Raw genomic sequence first — 20,134 nt, forward strand, 5'->3', positions numbered from 1 at the left:
ACAAGCTTGTTCTCAGCTCTCCTGTTTCCTGCCCTTCACACACACAGGCACAGACACACGGTTTCACTTGATTTTAAGGCACTGTGAAGTAAAACCTTCCGTTCCTTCACTCTGAGGGAAGAATCATAGAATTCCTGTGGTGCAGCAGCCCATTCGGCCCATCGAGTCTGCACCAATCCTCTGAAAGAGCACCCTACCTAGACCCATTGATGGAAAGTACATGTATATCCACATAAATGTTGGGATGATTTTAATTAAACTACTCCTGCAAGACTGAAGGCCGGAATTCTCTGATTGTCGAGATTCTCTTTTCCCGCTGGCAGTGCATCCCCGCCCGTGGGTTTCCCAGCAGCGTGGGGGTTATAACGGGAAATCCCATTGACAAGCGGCAGGAAGGTAGAAGCCCACCCCCAGCGTATGGTGCACAGCCAAGAAACACATGATGATTCATGATGAGACCGATGATTCTCACTCCAAGTCTCCATACATTTTTTTAAAAATACAAATTTAGAGGGCAGCACAGTGGCTCAGTGGTTAGCACTGCAGCCTCACGGCGCCGAGGTCCCAGGTTCGATCCCGGCCCCGGGTCACTGTCCGTGTGGAGTTTGCACATTCTCCCCGTGTCTGCGTGGGTTTCACCCCCACAACCCAAAGATGTGCAGGGTAGGTGGATTGGCCACGTTAAATTGCCCCTTAATTGGAAAAATGAATTGGGTATTCTAAATTTTTAAAAAAATCTTCCAACAGTTGATCATTGAGGCATCTATCTGTCTGCTTAAAACATATATTTAATTTACATAAAACGTTGAAGGAATTGGTTGCCTGATTAGTTGCCTTGGGAGCTCACTCCTTTTTTTCCAATTAAGGGGCAATTTAGCGTGGCCAATCCACCTACCCTGCACATCTTTGGGTTGTGGGGGTGAAACCCACGCAGACACGGGGAGAATGTGCAAACTCCACACAGACAGTAACCCAGAGCCGGGATCGAACCCGGGTCCTCGGCGCCGTGAGGCAGTAGTGCTAACCACTGCGCCACCGCCACTGCCCCAAGATGACACCAATGAACATTTCTCAACTCAAAGACATTGGTGGCTATTCCGCCGTCATCCTTGCAAGGGTTAACGAGGAATTTCCTGCCCCTCCCCTCAAAGTTCACAGCACATTCTCCATCAAGGCAAAGAAATCCATTTCTTTCTGCCAAAAATAAAGGAGGATTCCTTCAGCGATTGGGCTGTCCCACCTCGGAGCATCGGTGTGCGACATTTCACATGACCTATGAAATCCTCACAGCCGGCCGAGTGAGTCATTGCAGAAACATTCTCCCTTTCACATCTGGTTAATAGTCTCTGAACTGCGGCTGCAATAGACTGGGGACGAGGCTGTAAAGTCTGCCAGAGGTTCATGCACCATGTGAAGAATGAGGAGTTTGCACAACGACTTTCAGCACAGATGTCACCACAAACAAAGTCTGTTTTCCATTTCCCATTTAAGGGTCGGTCACGTCTTGGAGGGAGTAGAGAAGAGGAAACCAAATAAATTGCTGTGACAGACTGACTTTTTACTCAATATAATAGAGCCTCTACAACATCACAATGGCATCTTCCCGTGGAGTATTATTTCTGACAGGTTTTTTCCGAACACTTTGGCCAATATACCAAACTCTAACCACAGTTTAACAGAGCAAGATACTTGTAGACCTTCCAATGTTTTTTTTGAAAGAACTTGCTGACTTAACAATTGGCCACATCACATAAATAGGACCAGTGCCAATTCTACCCAATGAAGCAGGAATGAGACTCAATGAGTCAAGTCTCAATTGTTGTTTCCACTTTGTGCTACTCATGAGCGAGCACTCAAAGATTCTCATCCAGTCACAATCATAGGTTAACCCAATCATGTCTTGTCACTAAGAAAGTGCTGTTTGGAACCAAACTTTTCCAGGCAAACTGAGCACAGATTGTAACCATGCACAAATTTCTTCACATGTTTAAAGGCGGCACGGTAGCACAGTGGTTCGCATTGTTGCTTCACAGTACCAGGGTCCCAGGTTCGATTCCCAGCTTGGGTCACTGTCTGTGCGGAGTCTGCACGTTCTCCCCGTGTCTGCGTGGGTTTCCTCCGGGTGCTCCGGTTTCCTCCCACAAGTCCCGAACGATGCGCTGTTGGGTGAATTGGACATTCTGAATTCTACCTCCGTGTACCCGAACAGGCGCCGGAATGTGGCGACTAGGGGCTTTTCACAGTAACTTCATTGCAGTGTTAAGGTAAGCCTACTTGTGACAATAATAAAGATTATTATAATTAGTAAAGGACAAAACAATTCTTCTTCTGGAGGAGTAAGAATTGCACTGGTTACTGTGCAGTGACACAGGGAATGTGTTTGAAAAACGCGTATTTCTGACGTCATGACACGGAACAATTCCTTCCCCAAAATTGACTTTAGGTGACTATATGAATGCAGGTTGTTGTTGTGGCCTCATACCTTGACGGGAGTATCAGGTCCCAGTTTCTTTTAAGATGTTTCAGTATTTTGTGTATGCTTAAACAGTTAAATCAACGATGCAAGGCGTCTTGCCATTTCCAATATGACTCAACTCTGCCCATCCAAAGTTTCCATGTCGGATTTTGTATAGTCTGTGCTGTGCCCATTTCTTGCCCATCCCTGAGGGCCCATCCTTTAGGAGCCAACCACATCTGCTTTAGTCATATCAGTTGAAGGATAAATATTGGCTAGGACACTGGGGAGAACTTCCCTCCTCTTCTTTGAAAAGTCCCTTGGGATCTTTTACACTGTGGTGATAGCACAGTGGTTAGCACTGTTGCTTCACAGCACCAGGCACCCGGGTTCGATTCCCAGCTTGGGTCACTGTCAGTGCGGAGTCTGCACGTTCTCCCCGTGTCTGCGTGGGTTCCCTCCGGGTGCTCCGGTTTCCTCCCACAAGTCCCAAACGATGCGCTGTTGGGTGAATTGGACATTCTGAATTCTCCCTTGTGTGCCCGAACAGGTGCCGGAATGTGGCGACTAGGGGCTTTTCACAGTAACTTCATTGCAGTGTTATTTTTTGTTTTTTTTTATAAATTTCGAGTACCCAATTATTTATTCCAATTAAGGGGCAATTTAGCGTGGCCAATCCACCTAACCTGCACATCTTTGGGTTGTGGGGGTGAGACCCACGCAGACACGGGGAGAATGTGCAAACTCCACAGGGACAGTGACCCGGGGCTGGGATCGAACCTGGGACCTCGGCCGGAGTGGTTCATGCCACGCTTCGGTGCCGGGACCCCCGCCCCGCCGAGTAGGGGAGAATCCCGCCCTGGGCAGGATTCCTCATTGCGAGCCCGAGCTGCCACCGCTGCAAGCAGGGACGGAGAATTTGGCACTCAGCCAGCGAACCCCACCGACATGAACGGACGGAGAATCCCGCCCATTGTTTAAATGCAGGACTTCCTTCAAACAGAACCAATCCTCCAACCTGCACTTTAACCCTTTACAGACTTTCAACACTCCCTGAATTTGGGACACTGTCCCACTTCAGTTTCACATCGGCCATTTTATTCCTGAGTGTTTTTGTCAAATCTTTTGCGAGGGAGCAGAGTGCATTTTTGCAATTACCTTCAGGTCTATTTGCTCAGTACAGACTTTGCTATTATCATAGCCTCAACAATAAGGAGTTTAACATGGCGCATTGCATTAGTATGGATGAATTCAGCACAAAAGAAGACACTGTCTAAGTGGGCCGGCAAGAATGACCCGTTTCATTACGTCACAAATTCCTTGTGTCAGACAGGGCGATGCTCAGTATTCATTAGAAGCCATAGAAGAACAATTCTTGTTGAGCATGAAATTCTTTTCTCCAAAAACAACGCTAACATCAAGGCAGATATTTATGCCCACGTATTTCACACAGAGAGATGGTGGAGCATCATCGGGTTTGATTAAATCATAGATTATACTCTTAGGGCTATGAATATATTCAAACTTATTCTCTATTCAGTCACGTTCAAATTCCTGGAGCTCGGAAAAGGAAGCCTGAATCTTCCAACTGGAGCTGAAGCCTTCCAAATTCATGGTGTTTTCCAATTCATAGAATCATCGGATCCCTACAGTGCAGAAGGAGGCCATTCGGCCCATTGAGTCTGCACTGACCCTCTCAGCATCCCACCTGGGCCCACTCCCCCACAACCCCGAAACGCCACCTAACCTTTGGACATGATTTGTATAATTCCTTCTTGCCCAGGTGGTGAGGTAGATTTTTCCTTCAAAATGGTCGGATGCTCCCTCTATTCCGAGAGTCAAAGATTATCCTGATGTGGAGGTTTGGTTGTGTTTTCCCCATCCAACATTTTTAAAAAGATTAAGCCTATATAAAGGTAAAGGTAATGTCGCCATAGACCTCAATGACCATAGGCAGCTTTCCTCTGTGAGGGGGGAGAGCTGACTGGTGGTGGTTTAACCTGAGGGTCACCACACCTCAGGCGAGGGGCTAGGTTGAGAAGGCGGGGCCTAAATACAGTTGTGCATTTGGCTCACACGTCCCATCCATAAACCTTATTCCCACCATGATTTCTGATCGTACTTTTGTGCCAGGATTTGCCTTGGTAAAGTCACAATATAGTTGCAGGTTCTGCCAGCTAAGTGGCTCTGTGGAGGGATTTTTTGAAGTCGTTCAACTCCATACGTGGTGGTGGGGGGGACTTGGGTGGGATTCTCCAGCCCACCGCGCCCGTTTCCCGGTGGGGCGCGCCGGCAGCAGGATTCTCCATCCCGCCAGCCGGCCAATGGCGTGTCCCATTGTGGGCACCCCCCCGCGGTGTCGGAATATCCGTGGGCGTGAATGTGGTGCCAGCAAAGCAGAGGATCCGACCGATAGAGAATGTAGCCCCTCATATTCATCACCTGACTGTGGACAATTTACTATTTCCCATTAAGTTGGGCAGCTTCGGGAAGAACCCTTGACTGTCTGGTTGGAAACCACGCTGTGAAAATGGACACTCCAAAATGTTAAGATTTGCTCCAGTAGACTCCAGACAAATGGAATGAACACTAAGGATTAAAATGTATTGGGCTGTGTTTATAATTAGTATGCCAGTTGCTACAGTACCATATCTCAGCAATCTATAATAAACTCAATATCACCATATCAGACGCACAGATCTTCAGAAGGGTACCATTAGCTTCATGAGCACTGATATAGATATAGGAGTTTAATACAACATTATTTCAAGTATGCAAGAGAAAATTCATCAGTGCTGCAGAGGCTAACACGGCTCCCGGTCTCACACTGGCTCATTCCACCCAAAGGTGACAGGAGATGGGCCTCCTGATTGGCATCTGCCCGCTGGCTGCCCATGGCAGGGGAAACTGGTGCTTCCGATGAAACTGTGTTGCCCTTCCTTGGCACTGTCACCAGAACTTGCAGCCCTCTGGAAAAGTCCCCACACGGCTTAGGGAAATGGGTGAAAAGGGTTTCAGAAAGGTTTGAGATGTGGCTGGAGCAGAGGGAAATCGTTACCACGGACCGAGGAGGAACAGCAGAAGATTTTCTGCTAAGCATTGAGCACTCAAGTGGATAAACAATAAATGTGGTCACATCCAGGGCAAGGAGTTAAATGAATGGGTTTTGTCTTTCATATTCACAGTAACTTCATCGCACCTACTTGTGGCACTAATAATAATAATTATTATTATTAACTAACTGCGGTATTGGAACTCTTACACCTTCATCTAACTTTAGTCGTCATCGCAAGTCAAAGACATACTAAAGTGTTTTGTGCAACAGAAGTAATCTAAACCAAAGAATAGATGCCTAGGAGAACACCGGTACGGTGGCAGAGTGGTTAGCACTGCTGCCTCACAGCGCCAGTGACCAGGGTATGATTCCGGCCTTGGGTGACTGTGTGGAGTTTGCCCGTTCTCCCCGTGTCTGTGTGGGTTTCCTCCCACAGTCCAAAGATGTGGAGGTCAGGTGGGGTTACAGGGATAGGGTGAGGCAGTGAGCTTGGGTAGGGTGCTCTTTAGAGGGTGAATGGCCTCCTTCTGCATTGTAGGGATTCTATGAATACTATGGGAATTGTAATGTGCAAAACCCCTCAAACATCAACACAATCTAAAAAGATGAGGGGGACGATTCTCCAATATGGAGCCCAAGTGTTCGCGCCGTCGTGAACGCCGTCGAGTTTCACGACGGCGTGAACCGGGCCCGGGTACAACCGAAGGGCCAGCATGGCACTGGAGCGGTTCACGCCGCTCCAGCCTCCTTTCCCGGCACCAAATGGGCGCCGTGCCAACCTGTGCATGCGCAGTTGGGCCACGCCAACCTGCGCATGCGCGGGGGACTTCTTTAGCGCGCCGGCCCCGACTCAACATGGCGTCGGGGTTCAGGGGCCGGCCGCATCAGAAAGTAGGCCCGGGGGTCGGCCTGCCGATCGGTGGGCCCCAATCGCGGGCCAGACCCCATCGGAGGCCCCCCCTAGTGAAGGAGCCACCCCCCCTCCTCCCCCCACAGGCCACCCCCCCAACTGTTCGCGCAGAGTTCCCACCGGCAGCGACCAGGGGTGAACGGTGCCGGCGGGACTCTGTCGTATCCGCGCGGCCGCCCCGCCCATCCGGGCCGGAGAATCGCGCGCTGGTGTTGGGCCGTTGTTGCACGGTTGCGGCGATTCTCCAGCTCGGCGCGAGGCTCGGAGAATCTCCCCCGAGATGTGGACCAGCGAAACTGAGAAAAAGCCCACACTTCACAAATCTGTCAGCATTAAATCTGAGTCACAGTCATGTCATTATAATACCCATTAACCTCAAATATGTATTACATTCAGAAGCAAAATGCAACAGGAGGTGGTCACGATATCATCAATCTCTCTCCTTTTCATCTGCAGCCAACTCTATTAATCTCCTCAGGACAAGATCTGCAGAAATGTTCCCTGTTCCACAAAAGGTGATGAAGACAGACCCTTGACCTTCCCCCACCCCAACCACACCCCCACCCAAATCCCATTCAGGTCCGATCTCCAGGAGACCCTCTGATCAGATTTTGCGGGGTGTTGAGTGGACTTTGCTGGTGTGAGATGCTGGGAGACGGCAGTAAAGGCTCAGAATCAGCTGTTGAAATGAGATGTCCCAGATGCCACCTTGTACAGGAGACTCGATAGGGTTAATGTTTCCAGGTGCTACAGTTTCAGATACATTACCTTTGTCCACAAACACACTGCCAGAACTGGTGTCCGCACCATTAACAAAAGCTTACTTACAGAAGCAAATCATTATCTCCATTCACTAAGGCACTCAGTATCCCTTAGGAACATACAACATACAGTGCAGAAGGAGGCCATTCGGCCCATCAAATCTGCACTGACCCTCCAAAAGAGCACCCTACCTAGGCCCAATCCCACTGCCCTATCCCGGTAACCCCACCTAACCTGCACACCTTTGGACATTAAGGGGCAATTTTAGCACAGCCAATCCAGCTCAGTTTGGGGAGAAATAGTTTTTACCCGGCAGGGTGTTGTGATCTGGAAGGTGCCTGCCTGACAGGGCAGTGGAGGCAGATTCAACAGGAACTTTTACAAGGGGTAATTGGAGAAATACTTGAAAAGGAAAAGGGGGATTGGGGGGAAAAAACCCAGGAAATGAGATAATTTGGATGGAGCTTCGAGCACAGCCACCATTGGCCAATTGGCTTCCCTCTGTGGTGGATCATTTGATGATTTTATAAAGGTTTCTTTCTGTCTTTCAAAAAAAAATGCACTTTGATCAAAGGATTCATCTTTCAGCCACACTAACCTGACCTTCAAATCTTACTGATTAACGATATTGTCCCATTTTGGAGTTGGAGTGAAGCAGTTGTTGAGGCTGTAATCTCGACCCCACACACTTCTGACTTTGGACATTGTAAATGAAGCCTTTTGTTAAAGGAACTGTATCCCTTTTGTCCAGAAATGCTGGCACTGATCGAAAGCAATTGAGCTAACCACTCAGTTCTGAAGATTCTTACAAATTTCATTTTATTAATAGCCTTCCAGAGGCTCTTCAAAGAAGCAGCGTTTACTGAAGCGCTATCACATTCTGTCTCAAATAAGGTCGCATTTGAAGTTTGCCCACTAATATTTATTGAAAATGGAAGATTTAAAAGTGCATTCCTTCTTAAATGGGCTTTCAAGATTATATTGTGTAGAATTTAGCATGGATTGCACAGTGTGCAAAATGCGACACCATCCACACCATCAGGCATCTTGTTCAGTACAGCCTATTTATCAAGGAGGAAATCTGGGGCGGGATTCTCTGATCCTGCAGCAGGATCGCCGGCCGTGGCGCACATGCGCGGACCCGCGCCGCCCGTGCTGGGGCCCGTATTGGCAGCTGCGTGACGTTTTCCAGTGCCGTGCTGGCCCCCTGTGAGTTGAGGGATCGCTGCTCCTAGCGGCCAGGTGACGCCGTCGAACAACGCTCCCGGCGTTTATGACGCCGTCAACACTTAGCCCCACTATCGGAGAATCCCGCCTGATTGCCACTTGCTACGTGGGACAATGGCAGGACCTGCATCCAAAATGGGGAATTGCAGGACACTCCACATTAAAAAACTTTCCCCCCCCCCCCCCCCCCCCCCACACACAAAAATCCAAAGCAGGTTTTCATTTACGGCCCTTTCCAAAACCTTGGGAATTGGGGAATACCTCACAGAGTGTTGGACCACTTTCAAAAAGCAATCAGGAGAACATAGCGCGAGGCTAACGAGTTCAGTCTCCAGAATTCAGCGGCCAATCAGACAGAATCTGGGCTCGGACACCTCAGCAACTCTTGATCATTCGCAAGACCGGCTCGTACAGAAAGAAATCTCCAGGCGCTTTAGTCTTCTGTGATGGTGGATCATTAACTTTGCTTTCCCGTGCGCTCAAACCCTTCTCATTTGCATATCCACAAGGGAACACTGTGAGACAAACAAAAAATGCTGTAAATCAGGGATTAATTGATTGGGCCAGAAATCAGAGCCAATTCAAAGTGGGTCACTTGTACTCTGCCAAAACAAAGCTCGACTGACTCAGTGCTCCCACTTCCTGCTTTCAATTTTTTTTTCGTTCTTTTAAATGTTTTTGTCTGTGCTCCTATAAGACATTGATTCCATGCTCAGTGACAATCTTATCGGCACTGTCCATCCTCCAGGTCCTTTCCCCAATGGTTGGTGCTCATACACGTCCCAAATGCCAGAGAGCTTTTTTAGGTTTCCTCTGGGTGCTCCGGTTTCCTCCCACAGTCCAAAGATGTTCAGGTTAGGTGGGGTTACAAGGATAGGCGGCACGGTAGCACAGTGGTTAGCACTGTTGCTTCACAGCACCAGGGTCACAGGTTCGATTCCTCGCTGGGTCACTGTCTGTGCGCAGTCTGCATGTTCTCCCTGTGTCTGCGTGGGTTCCCTCCGGGTGCTCCGGTTTCCTCCCACAGTCCAAAGATGTGCGGGTTAGGTGGATTGGCCATGATAAATTACCCTGAGTGTCCAAAAAGGTGAAGTGGGGTTACTGGGTTTCAGGGATAGGGTAGATACATGAGTTTGAGTAGGGTGCTCTTTGTAAGGGCTGGTGCAGACTTGATGGGCTGAATGGCTTCCTTCTGCACTGTAAATTCTATGATTCTATGATAGGGTGGGGGTTGGGGGTAGATAGGGTGCTCTTTCAGAGGGTCGGTACAGACTCAATGGGCCAAATGGCCTCCTTCTGCACTGTAGGGATTCTATGATTCTATTGGAGCGTCACCTGTAGCAAAGCAAGAGTCATCCAGTTCCAATTTGTGTCGATTGGAGGAGTTAATACTGACATCCTGGCCTAATCCTGATGCAGTCACCAACACAATGCCAGTTCCCAGTGGCACACAGTCCCCCATAAATCACGTAATAAGCTTTCATTTTGGCTTTTGGGAGGTTGACCTTTGCACTCATCGTGAGTGAACAGTATTAAGAAGGAATTGAAACAGGGACTTCCGGTGACTCCGGGCGGGAGGCAGCCGCACATTGGAGGGCTCCCGCTCGGGAATAGGAATTTTGGGGTTTTAATGCCCGGTCCCAGGGGCAACGGAGGCTGAAAAAGCTGTAAGAAGGCACAGAGAGGAGAAATCTCCAAGTTTGAGAGAAAAACGGCCGTGAAAAAGGGGGTTAATGAAAGTTCGCCAGTGAGTAGAAAAGTCAAGGCAGGAACTGTAAGGAAAGTAGAGGCTGGAGCACCAGGAGAGGCCACATCGCGCACAGCAGAAGGAATGACCAATGTGATGGTTCTGGAACTTGACAAACAGTTCCCAAAGCACATGGTAGCGATGAAGAAGGAGATGGGGACGGTATTGAAAGTGCTGGTGGAGGAGGAGATTGCCCCGGTGAGGGCGACGGTATTGAGCGCAGCGGCGGAGGTACGGGAGCAAGGGGAGAGGTTGGGAGGATGGGATCGTTGTTGCTGATAGGAGGATTGACATTGTATTCGTTACCGTTTACTGTTTGTTGGTGGGGTGTAAATTCTGAAGAAAATGTGAAAATGGAGAATAAAAATATTTTTTTAAAAAGAAGGAATTGAAACGATAGTCATATCCCCATCCCCACTCTCAAGTCATTCTTCAATCATAGAATTGTCCCTGGTCCAATGAGTACTCTAATAAGCTTTAAAATGATCGAGGACCAACAATAGCATCAAGGCTTGTATTGTATCAAGTGACTGATTAACAGTGATCGGGATCAGAGAGCGCTGTCAATGGATCTGAGGTAGTGGGTGGAGAAAAATGCATCCTCAAGTAGGCCACCATCTTGCTCCTCAAAATAAGAGGAAGTAGATTTAGGACTGAGTTTAGGAGGAACTTCTTCACCCAAAGGGTTGTGAATCTATGGAATTCCTTGCCCAGTGAAGCAGTTGAGGCTCCTTCATTACATGTTTTTAAGGTAACGATAGATAGTTTTTGAAGAATAAAGGGATTAAGGGTTATGGTGTTCGGGCCGGAAAGTGGAGCTGACTCCACAAAAGATCAGCCATGATCTCATTGAATGGCGGAGCAGGCTCGAGGGGCCAGATGGCCTACTCCTGCTCCTAGTTCTTATGTTCTTATGTTTATGCCCCGATGAAAAACAAATGGCACCGTACCATTAGTGTGGTCTTCAGTCAATGAATGACAGAATGTCTGGGAAATGCCAACCTATCCCCATTGTATATTTCACTCCTACATTCTATTGACAAAAGAAAATTCACAAAAAAGCTGTTTGCTCGTCAGGTGTTGAAACAGGAAGTGATGTAATCGTCACTTCTGTGAACAATCTGACAATCAAAATGGCTTCTTTGTGACCAATCCGTGGAGTGATCATTTCAACATTGAATCATAGAGCACAGAAAGAGGCCATTCGGCCCATCAGGCAGGATTTTCCAGCCCCTACTCTTTGAAAGAGGATTCTAATTAGTCCCACTCCCCTGCTCTTTCACTATAGCCCCGCAATGTTTTGTTTCCTTCTTTTTAAAGTACCCAATTCGTTTTTTTTTAACCAATTAAGGGGCAATTTAGCATGGCCAATCCACCTACCCTGCACATCTTTGGGTTCTGGGGGTGAGACCCACACAGACACTGGGAGAATGTGCAAACTCGACACAGTGACCCAGGGCCGGAATCGAACCTGGGACCTCGGCACCGTGAGGCAGCAGGGCTAACCCACTGCGCTACCGTGCTGCCCTGGGCCCTCGGCACCGTGAGGCAGCAGGGCTAACCCACTGTGCCACCGTGCCGCCCTGGGACCTCGGTGCCGTGAGGAAGCGGGGCTAACCCACTGTGCCACCGTGCTGCCCTGGGACCTCGGCACCGTGAGGCAGCAGGGCTAACCCACTGTGCCACCGTGCTGCCCTGGGACCTCGGGGCCGTGCTGCCCTGGGACCTCGGCGCCGTGAGGCAGCAGGGCTAACCCACTGTGCCACCGTGCTGCCCTGGGAACTCGGGGCCGTGAGGCAGCAGGGCTAACCCACTGTGCCACCGTGCTGCCCTGGGACCTCGGGGCCGTGAGGCTGCAGGGCTAACCCACTGTGCCACCGTGCTGCCCTGGGCCCTCGGGGCCGTGAGGCAGCAGGGCTAACCCACTGCGCCACCGTGCTGCCCTGGGACCTCAGCACCGTGAGGCAGCAGGGCTAACCCACTGTGCCACCGTGCTGCCCTGGGCCCTCGGCACCGTGCTGCCCTGGGACCTCGGGGCCGTGAGGCAGCAGGGCTAACCCACTGTGCCACCGTGCTGCCCTGGGACCTCGGCACCGTGAGGCAGCAGGGCTAACCCACTGTGCCACCGTGCTGCCCTGGGCCCTCGGCACCGTGAGGCAGCAGGGCTAACCCACTGTGCCACCGTGCTGCCCTGGGACCTCGGGGCCGTGAGGCTGCAGGGCTAACCCACTGTGCCACCGTGCTGCCCTGGGACCTCGGGGCCGTGCTGCCCTGGGACCTTGGCACCGTGAGGCAGCAGGGCTAACCCATTGTGCCACCGTGCTGCCCTGGGCCCTCGGCGCCGTGAGGCAGCAGGGCTAACCCACTGCCCCACCGTGCTGCCCTGGGCCCTCGGCACCGTGAGGCAGCAGGGCTAACCCACTGCCCCACCGTGCTGCCCTGGGACCTCGGCACCGTGAGGCAGCAGGGCTAACCCACTGCCCCACCGTGCTGCCCTGGGACGTCGGCACCGTGAGGCAGCAGGGCTAACCCACTGCCCCACCGTGCTGCCCTGGGACCTCGGCACCGTGAGGCAGCAGGGCTAACCCACTGTGCCACCGTGCTGCCCTGGGACCTCGGCACCGTGAGGCAGCAGGGCTAACCCACTGTGCCACCGTGCTGCCCTGGGACCTCGGCACCGTGAGGCAGCAGTGCTAACCCACTGTGCCACCGTGCTGCCCTGGGACCTCGGGGCCGTGAGGCAGCAGGGCTAACCCACTGTGCCACCGTGCTGCCCTGGGACCTCGGGGCTGTGAGGCAGCAGGGCTAACCCACTGCCCCACCGTGCTGCCCTGGGACCTCGGGGCCGTGAGGCAGCAGGGCTAACCCACTGTGCCACCGTGCTGCCCTGGGACCTCGGGGCCGTGCTGCCCTGGGACCTCGGGGCCGTGAGGCAGCAGGGCTAACCCACTGTGCCACCGTGCTGCCCTGGGACCTCGGCACCGTGAGGCAGCAGGGCTAACCCACTGTCCCACCGTGCTGCCCTGGGACCTCGGCACCGTGAGGCAGCAGGGCTAACCCACTGTGCCACCGTGCTGCCCTGGGCCCTCGGCACCGTGAGGCAGCAGGGCTAACCCACTGTGCCACCCTGTTGCCCTGGGACCTCGGTGCCATGAGGCAGCAGGGCTAACCCACTGTGCCACCGTGCTGCCCTGGGACCTCGGCACCGTGAGGCAGCAGGGCTAACCCACTGTGCCACCGTGCTGCCCTGGGACCTTGGCACCGTGCTGCCCTGGGACCTCGGCACCGTGAGGCAGCAGGGCTAACCCACTGTGCCACCGTGCTGCCCTGGGACCTCGGCACCGTGAGGCAGCAGGGCTAACCCACTGTGCCACCGTGCTGCCCTGGGCCCTCGGCACCGTGAGGCAGCAGGGCTAACCCACTGTGCCACCGTGCTGCCCTGGGCCCTCGGGGCCGTGAGGCCGCATTGTGGTTCCCTTTTCAGGTATTTATGCAATTCCCTTTTGAAAATGTCAATTTAATCTGCATCCACCAGCCTTTCGGACAGTCCATTCCAGCTGCTCATCACACACCATGTAAAAAAAAGGATTCTCATCTTCCCTCTGGTCGGTTTGCTAATTCTTTTTCAAAATGTTTCTTGAAACATTGAAGTTTTATTCAGCTGAATACGGACCAATAAATACCCCCCCCTGCCCCCCCGCCTCCCTGCCGACCCCCCCCCTCCCCCCCCTCCCTCCCCTCCCCCCCCCCCCCCCCCGCCCCCCCCCCCCCCCCCCCGTCTCCCCGCCGACCCCACTACACAATGACCTGATTGCAATGAGGTGCCTGAAGAGGCAGCACTCTGTTGTATTGGAGACTTCTTGTTAAAACCAATCGCAATGTGGGTGCTTTGTAAAATATTCCAGTTCAAAGTACTGGTGCCATATTTTATTTGATAACAGTCCTGCACTTTGGAATGTTTAGTCACATTAAAGGTACTACACAAATGCAGGTGTCGTTGGCTAGACCAGCATTTATTACCCATCCCTAATTGACCCTTGAGAAGGCCGTAGTGAGCTGCCTTCTTGAACCACTTCAGTTACACCCACTGTGCTGTTAGGGAGGGAGTTCCAGGATGTTTCCCCAGAGACAGTGAAGGAACAGCCAATATATTTCCAAGTCAGGATGGTGAGTGACTTGGGGGGGAACCTCCAGGTGGTGGGGTTCCCAGGTATCTGCTGCCCTGGTCCTTCTAGATGGTAGCGGCCGTGGATTTGGAAGGTGCTGTCTAAGGAGCCTTGGTAAGTTACTGCAGTGCATCTTGTAGATGGTACACACGACTGCCACTGTGTGTCGGTGATGGAGGGAGTGAATGTTTGTGGAAGGGGTGCCAATCAAGCGGGGCTGCTTTGTCCTGGATGGTGTCGAGCTTCTTGAGTGTTGTTGGAGCTGCGCTCATCCAGGCAAGTGGAGAGTATTCCATCACACTCCTGACTTGTCCCTTGTAGATGGTGGACAGGATTTGGGGGGGTCAGGAGGTGAGTTACTCTCCGCAGGATTCCCAGCCTCTGATCTGCTCTGGTAGCCACAGTATTTATATGGCTGGTCCAGTTCAGTTTCTGGTCAATTGCCACTTGCGGAAGAGAGTTCCAAACATCTATCACTGTTTGTGTGGAGAATTGTCCCTCCTGAAGGGTCTGTCTCTAATAGACACCCACTCATTCCAGACTCTCCAACCACCGGGGAATTGTTCCTCCCGATCTACCCTATTTATTCTCTTTCTTACCATGTGCGAGCTCTGCTCCAGGTGCTATAAACGGAACTCCTGCTGGCTCTCTGCCGGGATTAATGTGTCCTTACTTTTGTCACAATGATCTTTAGCTTTCGAGTATTGGTGCAGAAAAAAAAATCAAGATCAGGGGTTTACAGCCAGCGAAACGCACCACCTGGGGTGGAACTCGCAAACCCCTTCCCAAACCTGGCTACCCTTCCATGCAGCTTTCCCAGATTTTAGCTTGTCCCAGGGCTCCGTCTTGCTCTGTCAACCACTTGCTTGGGGAGACTGGGCAGTAACCCAACAAGAGTCAATGCTCAGAGAGAAGGGAACATTTTCACCAAAGCTTGGGGTAAAATAACTAGAGTGATTAAATAACAGGGAATATTATCCTGACTTGTTAAATTTGTGGATGTGGCCCCATTAAGGTTTTATGGATCACATATGGGAGTGTGTGACAAGCATTTAAAACAATAGTAAAAATTAAATTAAAAGCATGTGCGGTGAAAGAAACCTTCTCATTTGTATTGTTTCACTAGATGCTGGTTACAAACCCATCCAAGTAATTGAGCACATTCATTTAAGTCTGAGTCATATTTGTTATAATAAACCACAAGCCAATTGTCAAACCTGTTTTTTAAAAATATATATATATTATATATAGTTGCAAACAGGGTGAAGATGGTCATAAAGGGATCAGGGGTTATGGGGAAAGGCAGGAGAATGGGGATGAGAAACATATCAGCCATGACTGAATGGCAGGGGTGGTTCAGTGGGTTAGCACTGCTGCCTCACGGCGCTGAGGTCCCACATTCGATCCCGGCTCTGGGTCACTGTCCGTGCGGAGTTTGCACATTCTCCCCGTGTTTGCGTGGGTTTCACCCCCACAACCCAAAGATGTGCAGAGTAGGTGGATTGGCCACACTAAATTGCCCCTTAATTGGCAAAAAATTAATTGGGTACTCTAAATTTTTTTTAATAAAAATGACTGAATGGCGGAGCAGACTTGATGGGCCGAATGGCTAGTTATGCTCCTGTAGCTTTTTCTAAATTTTAGTTCCACTCGAGCCTCCTCCCATCCGATCATCAGAACCTTCTATTCCCTTCTCCCTCACGTGCTTATTCCAGGATCTCGCCCTGATGTGACTCACATTCTTTGGCTGGGAGGTTTGGAACAGCTATTCGACACTGCACACAGCCCCGGCAATCGGGTCCATAGCCTCCTCTGCAATCCCGACAGCTCTTGCCAAATTTCCAGGGGTTTACATTCACTGCTGCCTCCAGTAGCTCAAAACTGCCCTGCTCCCCTCACAAAATGGATGCACCCCATAGGGGAATAATGAACTTCAACAAGATTTATTTTCTGTGCTGAGGAGCATTTTCTTGAAGCATTATTTATTTTATCCAGGGGACCCCCTCGTTGATGCTGCCCCTGAGTGATGCTGAACACGCTGCATTCCAAAAGGCTATTTAAGCCTCCTCTCCTCAGAGACCCCCACAACAAAAATAGCCAATTACCAAGGTGACTGGAATTTTACAGCAGTAAAGATTTCCCTGCCAAAGATTTTGAAATGCTGCGATGCATATTACTTTAAAAGGTGTATGATCGTAAAGGAATGACATGTTCTTTTTGCATCAATATTTGCCTCCAATACTTCCATCTGCACTTCTGAAATTGGTCTTCCCACTTCTCTCACTGGGTAAATATGGTGCCAATAGCAGCCAATCCATCACACGCCAGGTACAATCCGGGGTCAGGTCCAGCTGTTCCCAAATTTGCTCAATCTCAGCTGATTTAGCAATAGAAAGCATTACAGGAATAAATACAGGCTCCCACTTTTAATTCTGGTTTTATCTCATTAGCTCCTTATTGCAAAGGGATTTTGTTGCAGACAATGGTCTTTTGTGGAAAACACATTTATTTATATTCTAGTTAGTTCGATAAATACTGTGGCTTCAAGTCCAGATCAGATGCTAGGAATCCTCCACTTGCCTGGATGAGCGCAGCTCCAACAACACTCAAGAAGCTCAACACCATCCAGGACAAAGCAGCCCCGCTTGATTGGCACCCCCTTCCACAAACATTCAATCCCTCCCCCACCAACGCACAGTGGCATCTCGCCAAGATGCACTGCAGGAACTCACCAAGGCTCCTCAGGCAGCACCTTCCAAACCCATGACCACTACCATCTAGAGTAAGGACAAGAGCAGCAGATACCTGGGAACCCCACCACCTGGAGGTTCCCCTCCAAGTCACTCACCATCCTGACTTGGAAATATATCGGCCGTTCCTTCACTGTCGCTGGGTCAAAATCCTGGAACTCCCTCCCTAACAGCACTGTGGGTGTACCTACAAGCGGCTCAAGAAGGCAGGGCGTCATGTGTGGCGCAGTGGGTGGGACTGCGGCGCTGAGGACCCGGGTTTGAATCCCGGCCCTGGGTCACTGCCCGTGTGGAGTTTGCACATTCTCCCCCTGTCTGCGTGGGTTTCACCCCCACAACCCAAAGATGCGCAGGGTAGGTGGATTAGCCACACTAAATTACCCCTTAATTGGAAAAAAATAATTGGGTACTCCAAATCTAAAAAAGTAGGATTTTGGGGATCAGGCCAGGGAGTGGGCCACGGTTGGGGTGTTCTTTTAGAGGGCCAGTGCAGACTCGGTGGGCCGAATGGCCTCCTCCAGCACAGTTGGGATTCTACGATTCTCAATTGCAGCAACATCACAAAGAATATTTCTTTAACTTTATGTACAGAAGAAAACATAATCGAATATTGCACTGACCTGTCCTAACCAACATTCCTCCCTCAATCAACACTTATCAAAAACAGATTAATTGGACACACAGCTCATTGTTGTTTGTGGAATGTTGCAGTAATTAGCATTTATATAGCAGCTTTAAGGCAGCAACATTTTCAAGGTGCTGTGTCAAACAAAAGATTGCACTGAGCAACATAAGGAGAACAGGTAATCAAAAGTTTGATCAAAGAGTTTTACGGTGCACCTTAAAGGAGAAAGAGACATAGAGAGGGTGGCGAGGTTTAGCGAGGGAATTTATAATAATCTTTATTATCACAAGTTGGCTTACATTAACACAGCAATGAAGTTACTGTGAAAAGCCCCTAGTCGCCACATTCCGGCGCCTGTTCGGGTCACAGAGGGAGAATTCAGAATGTCCAATTCACCTAACAGCACGTCTTTCGGGGCTTGTGGGAGGAAACCGGAGCACCCGGAGGAAACCCACGCAGACACGGGGAGAACATGCAGATAGTGACCCAAGCGGGGAATCGAACCTGGGTCCCTGGCGCTGTGAAGCAACAGTGCTACCGTGCCCGCTCCAGAGCTGAAGGCACGGTGATCGATGGTGAAGCAATTAATTCCAGGGATGCTGAGGAGGCCAGAATTGGAGGAATGCTGTGAACCTGGAGGGTTGTAGAGTTGGAGGAGATTAAAGCAAAGTCACCATAGTCCCAGAGGACCATCGGTCTTTGAGGGGGGAGAGCTGACTGGTGGGGGTTTAACCTGAGGGTCACCACACCTCAGGCGAGGGGCTAGGTTGAGAAGGTGGGACCTTCAGGAATAACCTCAGCCGGTACGGGGATTGAACCCTTGCTGCTGGCCTCGCTCTGCATCACCAACCAGCTGTCCAGCCGACTGAGCTAAACCAGCCCCCAATTTCTGGGATAGTGAGAGGGCTAAGGCAATGGAGAGATTCGAACACAATAATGTGGCACGTTACAAGTGCAAGTTTTTCTTAATTTCTCTGTCACAGAAAAAAAGAGGCACTGTCCAGCTGTGATAGGCGCCAAGAACCCTTTTTAAACATGCACTCAAAACTGTTACCGTCCAATTATGGGCAGTATGCGTACACGGTACAATATCTACAACTGCCAAAACCTTAAACAGCTCTCACCGTCTATAGGGCAGAGGACCTCGTGAATTGGGAACTATGGCAGTGCCCTGTTGCAGAGTTTCCGTCCCGATTGAGCCTCAAGAACAAGTCACACGTAAGGAGTCCCTCGTCCTGCTGATCAAACAACTGCTGCATTTCCAGCTCGCCAGCTTTTAATTTAATTAAGAGCTCTGACCGGATTAGACAGCCACCTGCTACACACAGTCGGACTTACTGCAGCTTACAATGACCTCAGACTGTGTAATGTGAGCCACTCTTTAACACGCATGCTGCAGAATTCGGAGTCCTCTTTTGTACCTGAATCAACAGCCACCTGCCCAAACGCCGTATCGCTCAGCAGGGTTATGTAGTCTCCCCCAGGGTATGCTATCCCAAGCCTCAATGTGACGGTTAAAAATGATCCTCATTTCCCCCAAAGCTTAATTCTTTTACGGTCTGTCAGTAATAGAGCACTGAGCAACTGTCATCTCCAGCAACTTATGCTACAGAGCATTGATTTTAAAATACTTCTGTAAAGTGTAAATCTATAGTAAGAAGTCTTACAACACCAGGTTAAAGTCCAACAGGTTTGTTTCAAACACGAGCTTTCGGAGCACCGCTCCTTCTTCAGGTGAATGGAAGAATCCTTCTTCCATGTAAATTCCATGTAAATCTATAAGCATAGAAAATGCAGTTTTAATGTTGACCTTCTTTTCTTTCTTCTCCATGTCCCTGATTTAGGGTGCGATCCAACGGCTACGCAGCTGAAAAGTAGCTCCCACGCGCGGCGCAGCATGGCTGATAGAAGCCGGGTGACCGAGATCTGCCCGGCTCGCAACGTCTCACGCAATCTCGCGAGACTCTGCCGTGCAAATTCTGCCCATTGTGGGCGGGATCACTTTTTAGCAAATCTGCATATTAAGGCAAGGCAGCTCATCTCACTCTAAGGTGCAGATTCCCAAGGTAAGCTGGCAGGGTGCCAGTCTGTCACTGCTAAGGTGCCCGGGTGGCACTGCCAGCTGATGGGGCACTGCCAGGTTACAAGGTTGGCATTTTTTTGTATGCGGAGGTGCCCTGCACGGGTCGGAGGTGGCGCGGGGGTCTCGGAGATTGGGATGCCATTTAAAAATGGCGTCCCGATCTCTCACTACACTGAGGAATTCTGGGAAGCAGAGTTCCCCACTGCACAAAATGGGGTATGTGCAGCTTCGGTTGGCCGTTCCCCACTTAAGCCCCTTATCAAACCCGAGTCGCATTTTATAGCCATGGCCACAACGTCCTTACTTTTCTGTTCAATTCCTCTCGCAATAAAGCACCGTATTCCATTCACATAT

General features: G+C 50.5%; 1 protein-coding gene across 4 annotated transcripts in view; it reads right to left on the reverse strand.

The window, feature by feature from the left end:
• The window catches only part of LOC119958161 (transmembrane protein 198-like), a 52,369-nt gene extending 32,737 nt beyond the window's left edge, over positions 1-19,632 (reverse strand). The window contains exons 1-2 of one of the 4 annotated variants that reach the window (XM_038786491.1): positions 19,508-19,632; positions 8,671-8,924 (exon numbers count right to left, since the gene is read on the reverse strand). The gene's annotated coding sequence lies outside the window, so the exon portion shown is untranslated. Of the gene's footprint in view, positions 1-8,670; positions 8,925-18,821; positions 19,000-19,507 lie in introns of those variants that run through there. The other 3 variants (XM_038786489.1, XM_038786493.1, XM_038786490.1) reach the window with 3 other exon arrangements.
• Between the last annotated feature and the right edge of the window lie 502 nt (positions 19,633-20,134).

Source organism: Scyliorhinus canicula, chromosome 28 (genome assembly GCF_902713615.1).
Source record: "Scyliorhinus canicula chromosome 28, sScyCan1.1, whole genome shotgun sequence".
Classification (NCBI taxonomy): Eukaryota; Metazoa; Chordata; class Chondrichthyes; order Carcharhiniformes; family Scyliorhinidae; genus Scyliorhinus; species Scyliorhinus canicula.